Source organism: Nicotiana attenuata, chromosome 6 (genome assembly GCF_001879085.1).
Source record: "Nicotiana attenuata strain UT chromosome 6, NIATTr2, whole genome shotgun sequence".
Lineage (NCBI taxonomy): Eukaryota > Viridiplantae > Streptophyta > Magnoliopsida > Solanales > Solanaceae > Nicotiana > Nicotiana attenuata.
The window spans coordinates 21,437,412-21,444,612 of record NC_031994.1 but is presented as its reverse complement, the minus strand read 5'-3'; the positions used below and the strand labels follow the sequence as shown (position 1 = coordinate 21,444,612).

Sequence of the window (7,201 nt, the reverse complement as noted above, 5' to 3'; positions counted from 1 at the left end):
GCAGCGGAGCACCTTCAGCAAGAATGCCATCAACTAACCACCATTTAAAACTGACAAGATTTTTTCCTTTGATTGAAATAGGGGCAGAAAATTTCATTTGTTTCGGAGGAAACTCTCCGTAAGGAAGAGCAAGCACAAATAGGTTTGACCGTAAACTCTCAGGACTTCCCTGAAAATGTGGCTTAGTTTAAATTTTCAAAACAAATCAAAAATAGCACAGCTTAGCCATAAAGGAAATGTAAGTGGTTTCAAAGTTTGCATGTTTAAAGATAGGATTCAATAGGAGTTGTCAAGGCCCCCCTGAATAAATGAACCTAGCTATTAAGATTGCTGTTAGTATAACAAGATTAGCGAAAATAATACCTTTAAGAAGATATAACTTAAGATTAAAAATGTTGTTTAATTAGGAATGGTCAGGACCTTCCTGGAAATAAGATGTAGTTTTAAGACCCTCTTAGATAACAGGACTCAGCGGAAGTAATACTTGGATTTATAATTGTCGTTTAATTTAAGGTTGTCAGGAACCCCCCGGATAATAGGAACCTAGATTTCAAATTCCCTTAGTAATGGTTTGGTAGAATAATTCAGTTTAACACTCAACATATATGCCCAGCTCCAAACTGGGCTGAAATTTTCTTTGTTTATTGTTATTTTGTTTGAAATCAGGAGCCCACCTGGAGAACAGGGAATACAATTCAAGTCCAGGCAGTCAGGACCCACCTGGAGAAACAGGGAAACATTTCAAAGTTTCACAATCAGGAGCCCACCTGGAGAACAGGGAATACAAAATTCAAGTCCACAATCAGGCGCCCACTGGAAAAGCAAGGGAAGTAATAATTCAAGTTTCAGCTTCAAGTTCATATTGATATTTTGGTAACATGAATTCGGTTTACACCATATATATGCCCCAGCTACCAAACTGGGCAGAAATTTTTCTTTGTTTTGGTTTATTTTGTTGAAATCAGGAGCCCACCTGGAGAACAGGGAAATAAAATTCAAGTCAGCAGTCAGGAGCCACCTGGAGAACAGGGAATACATTTCAAAGTCAGCAGTCAGGAGCCCACCTGAGAATAGGGAATATATTTCAAAGTTCACAATCAGGAGCCCGTCCTGGAGAACAAGGAATAACAATTCCAAGTTTCCAGCAATCCAGGCCGCCCACCTGAGAGCAAGGGAGACAGTGCAGGTTTTCAGCTTTCAAAGTTCTTATTGATATTTGGTAAACATGATTCGTTTACAACTCATATATAGTGCCAGCTACCAAACTGGGCAGAAATTTTATTTGTTTTTGTTATTTTGTTGAAGTCAGGAGCCTACCTGAGAACAGGGAATACATTCAATTCAGCAGTCAAGGACCCGCCTCGGAAAACATAGGGAATAACAATTCAAGTAGCAGTCAGGAGCCCCCTGAGAGCAGGGAAATACATTCAAGTTTAGCATCAGGAGCTCGCCTGGAGAAGCATGGGAACATTTCAAGTTTAAGCAGTCAGGAGCCCGCCTGGAGAGCATGGGAATAACATTTTCCAAAGTTCACAGTCCCAGAGGAGCCCGCCTGGAGGAGCATGGAAACAATTTCAAGTTTAAGCAGTCAGAAGCCCGCCTGGATAGCATGGAATACATTTCAAAGTTTTAGCAATCAGGAGCCCCCTAGAGAGCAGCCCGCCTTGGAAGAGCATGGAATAAACATTTCAAGTTCATAGTCAGGAGCCCGCCTGGATAGCGGGATAACATTTCAAGTTTAAGCAAATTAGGAGCCGCCTGGAGAACATGGGAATACATTTCAAAGTTTAAGCAGTCAGGAGCCCGCTTGGATGAGCATGGGAATACATTTCAAGTTCAGCAGTCAGGAAGCCCGACTGGAGAGCATGGGAAAAACCCAGATCCCCACCTACCCTCTCTAATCTCGACCGTTGATCTGGGAGATCAACGGTCCACGTTGCCTCTTACCATTTTTAACCCCAAACGACCCCCCTAACCTAATTCATTTCCTACCAATCCGCCGCCCTTGAATCCTCTTTCCTCTCCAATTCTCTCTGAAACCTAACTCAAACCCTAGCCGCCGCCACCCAAACTAACCCTAATCCCCTTCGATCCTCTCTCAATCCATGGACTCCCATGGTTGTTCGAGATGTGTACTTGTCTCTTACGTCCCCTGGTGGCCCGCTTTTGTGATTTCGTGGAAAGATCTCAAAGAGATCTAGTCCAGACCTTGCTCAGCTTCTATCCATAGCCTTTTACCGGCCATCCATGGCTGTTCAAGTCAGATCCATGGCTTTTCCGGCTAAAACCGGTAACGATCTAATGTTCTCTCATCCTCTTTGGGTTCTCTGAAACCCTAGCCCTTGAGATTTCTTACTATTCTTTAGATCTGTCTTCGATCTAGGTGTATCCATGGGTTTTAACCAATCTTTTCTTCGTCTCTTTCATTTTCTGAAAAAAAACCTAGTTATAAATCTTCCGATCTTTTTAGATCTGTGATAGATCTGTGGGTTTCTTAAGGTTGTCACTTGTCTTCTTCAAAATGTTTCACCGATTTTAAATAGTTTCTTCATTTTCCAAACTAGGGTTTCAAAACTTTTTTGCAAAAAAAAAAAACGATTTCTTTCTGATTACTGTGATTTTTAGCATGTTTAAACATTACCTGAGCCTTTCGTTTGGCTCGACTCATTTTTGTCAAGAAACCCTAATTCTTCTGGGTTCGATTCGAAGTTTGAATTTATTTGCACTGTGTTTGCATGACTACCATGAACATTCTGGGCTTTATGTGTGTTATATATGCTCTTGTGCTTCTTGTTTTCGTTTGTTCTTAAGGTCTCTTCGATTTTGTCCAAACCCATGTTATTTATAGGTCCGACCATTTGTTTTATTGATCGCTCACATAATTTATGTTGATTCTGTGTAATCTCCTTAAACCTACACCTATGATTCTGTGTATTTTCCTTGTAGTTCTATACTGATTCTTCAAAATTGCTTCCTTACTTTTGTGATCCTTTCCTTGGTTAGTACTGATTCCCTGTGATTCTCAATCTCATCCGTGATTCTTTGAACTAATTTTCAGAATCAAATTATACTCTGCCTTATTTATGTGCTGTTAATTAACGTGTACTTTCCTTATGTTGAAACTATTCTGTACTTAGACCCTATTACATGCTACATGCTTTTACTATTCCTATTATGGTAAAATCAGTCTTACAAACAATTATTTTCCTTATTTGATACAACTTGTACCCGTTTGAACTATGACTCCCTAATTAAAGGGAGTCCGAGTCTTTAAGTGGTTCTAATTTGTATTATTTCTATAATTATGCTAAGTCAGTACTTGTTACCTTATTTTCCTGCCTGTTTTCAAAGCTATAAATACCCTACCCTCTCTTCTTTAAAGACACGAACAATTAGTTCAGAATACACACATACACACTCAAACTCTCTCTTCTTTCCCTACTACTTGTGCTACTGCTTGTCTAGCCGGCTGAAAGCCAAGGCTAGACTATCGAATTCTACTTGCTTTACTTTTCTGCACTTTGCTTCCTTAACTGGTATGTCCTAGTTTAATTTTAAAGCCTCAACAACAACATGCTTCTCTTATAGTTTCAGTTTCTCTCATTGCTGGTCTACTTCTACTTGTGGTTCTATTGTGAAACCTGTAGTTGAGTTTCATTACTAGCATGCTCCTATGTCTCCCCTTCCCTTTAGATTAATGCATTTATGTGTGTTTCAAAGCATGCCTTGTCAATTTTACTGTGTACTTACCATCTTATGAATCCCAAATCCCTATCCCCTCCATGTGTTTATGTTCTTTCTGACTGGTATGTGATTATGCCAGTATCAGCTATTGCTGGGCATGTCCAAACCAGTCCTAAGACCCTTGCCGGGTTTATGTGTTCACAGCCAAATGTCTGTGTATCCCCAAAACCCTTGACCCCCCTGTGTGATTACTGATTCTGTGTGTGATCCCACCTTGAGGTGTTTGAGTTTTGTTTACTACTACAACTGCTTTCGATTATCTCCGTTACTAATTGCTTTCAAAATGGACTTGTCAGTCCAGTTTTTAAATAAACTCCTTTCAAACATGTGTTCTGCACCTTCACTATACCTTTAGAATACTAGGTTCTGCCCCTTTTGTGTGAGCCTTGCCTTGGGACCCTTGAGCTCCCTCTGAACTTGGACACATGAATGCTGGCCTTTCCACACTGCACTTACTCTGTCTTGGCTATGAAATCTGGGTGTGAGCACTGCCCGGGATCCCTTGAGGTCCTTAGGGAACTCTGATTATCAATCCCCCCTGCACGCCAAACTTACAATGCTCAACCATCCGATTATCAATCCCCCCTGCACGCCAAAACTTCCCTAGACCCCGACCTAATTTTGATCGCAGACCTCCAAAATAATATACAGCCATCGCTGAACCCATCGATCAGCTGTATGAGAGGCTCAAAGCTGCTGATTATGTCACCCCCGTCCCTGCTACAACCCCTGAGAATCCTTCTCAGTGGGTTAGCCCAAACAAGTCCTGTGCATACCACTCCGGCATGAAAGGGCACACCATCGATGAATGCCGCTCCTTGAAAGACAAAATACAGTCTTTGATTGACAACAAGATCATTGTGGCAAAGGAACCCGCTCCAAACGTCCGCAACAACCCTCTGCGAGACCATAAGGGTGGAGGTATCCACATGATTGAAGTAGAAGATGAGTGGGACCCCGAGGGATCCATCCGGTTGATTGCAGATGGTGATGACCCAAAGAAACCAACAATTACTCTCAATCCAATCAAAGTCCAGATCCAACCGTCTGAAGACGCTTAGGTAAATATATCTATACCTCTTGAGTTTGAGGCAGCGCCACCCACAAAGACACCAGCACCAATTGAGGTTGAATTCGCGTCTCAGGCGAATACACCCGCACCATTTGAGGTTGCAGTCTTGCCACCCAAGGCACATGTTCCATTCGAAGTGAGAATAGCCTCGCTGATCCCAGTGGCGATGTCTACCACACCATCATTCCATACAAATGCTGTACCCTGGGACTATACAGCCGAGGCAAGAAGGAAAGGCAAGGTCGGGATTGAAAAAACTGTCGCAGCACAGGGTATGACAAGAACTGGTAGAGTCTATACCCCTGAACATCTGGCTGAATAAAGCAAGCAGGCCTCCAATCGGCCACCCCTCATTGAGACAGGTCCGGACGATCTTTGGAGGAAGATACAGGCCAAGGAATATTCGGTCATCACCAGTTAAACAAGACGCCATCGCAAATATCCATCCTCTTTTTGCTGCAAAATTCCGAAACACACAAGAATGCTCTGTTAAAGGTGCTGAGTGAAGCGTACGTACCAAGTAACATCACTGGTGGGGAAATGGCTAATATGGTAGGACAAGTGATGGAAAGCCATAAGATCACTTTTTATAAGGACGAGCTGCCACCTGAAGGGCTAGGTCACCACAAAGCATTGCACATCACCGTGCAATATGAAGATTATTTCATCACCAGAATCCTGATCGATGGAGGTTCCAGTCTTAACATTTGTCCGCTGGTAACACTCAAGAAGTTGGGAAAAAGGCTGCATGAGATAAAGGATGGAGCAATCAATATGAAAGCCTTTGATGGTTCTCAGAGGTCCACCATCGATGAGATTAGTCTATGCCTGCAGATGGGACCAACCTGGTTCGAGGTCGATTTCCAGTTAATAGATGTACCAGCGTCTTACAACTTGCTGCTGGGACGACCATGGATTCATGCTGCTGGGGCCGTAGCATCAATGCTGCATCAGGGAGTAAAATTCGAATGGAATCACCAGGAAGTGATCATTCACGGCGACGGTAGCAACCCTATATACAGTCGCCAGACCATTCCGGCGATCGGGGGAAGAAGGAAGCTGGGTGGAGAAACTTACCACCACATCGAGCGGGTCAATGTTGTCGATAAAGACAAATGGTGGGATAACAAAATCGAGAGTACACTGAGTCGGAGTGGATACGAACCTGGCAAAGGGCTCGGCAAGAACCTCCAAGGGATCTCTAAACCAATAAAACTCAAGAAACATGGCACTGCCTTCGGTTTGGGATATGAATACACCTGGGAAGAATTCAATAACTGGTCGCCACCATGGCGCGGTCCTTACTACCCACTAGAGCAGCCAATACCGCATCTGAAGCAGACCTTCCAACAGGCCGACATTAGATATGGGTCGGATGAAGAAGAAGCACTTACAGCAGTGAAGAACTTGTTTCTAGAGGACAATGATATGGACTGTTGTGTTATTCTCGAGGAGGAGTGGGCTGTGAGCAGAGGGGCACGTCTCAAGAATTGGAGCATCAGGACAACCAGAGCCCGACAAGCCTCGGGGTAGCAAGGCTAAAACAAGCACTATTCACTGTTTTATTTACTAAATGATTTTCTTTCCGCATTTTTCAATTTTCGCAATAAGATCTTCAATGTTCAAAACAATTATTCAATCTGTCAAAAGCATGTTTGATTTTTATTATGAATTAATATTTATTGCTATTGTTTTCCTCCTTACTTTACCAATACAGCATTACTATTACCTATCTTGATGAACCAATGACCGTGACATGTAATGAGACAATGCAACAAACGGACATTGATTCAAAAGAAGATGACAATTATTTGCTTTACTGGGATATCGCACCACAGTTCGCACATCAACCGGGGCAACCCCTTATATGCTAGTTTACGTACAGAGGCTGTCGTTCCCGCTGAGGTAGAAATTTCTTCCCTAAGGATCATACAAGAAGCTGAGCTCGATGATGCAGAGTGGGTAAAAAGTCGTTACGAGTAGTTAGCCCTTATAGACGGAAAGAGAATGAATGCAGTCTGCCATGGTCAACTATATCAGAAAAGAATGGCTAGAGCCTTCAACAAAAGAGTCAAGCCAAGACAGTTCACACCGGGGCAGCTGGTGTTAAAGAAAATTTTCCCGTATCAAGATGAAGCCAAAGGGAAGTTCTCTCCTAACTGGCAGGGCCCATACATGGTGCACCGGGTTTTGACGGGAGGAGCCCTCATACTTACGGAAATGGACGGAGAAGTCTGGCCAAAGCCGATCAATTCAGATGCAGTCAAGCGTTACAATGTGTAAACTTTATGCTTTCCTTATATGATGTAAGTTGAACTACGCCTGACCTGATTCCCGTTGAAGAGGGGATACGTAGGCAGCCCTGTGGGTTCGGTCACAATTCAA

The 7,201-nt window shown here is 43.0% G+C and overlaps 1 pseudogene; it reads right to left on the bottom strand.

The window, feature by feature from the left end:
• Nucleotides 710–7,201, bottom strand: part of LOC109227680 — a 16,358-nt pseudogene continuing 9,866 nt past the window's right edge.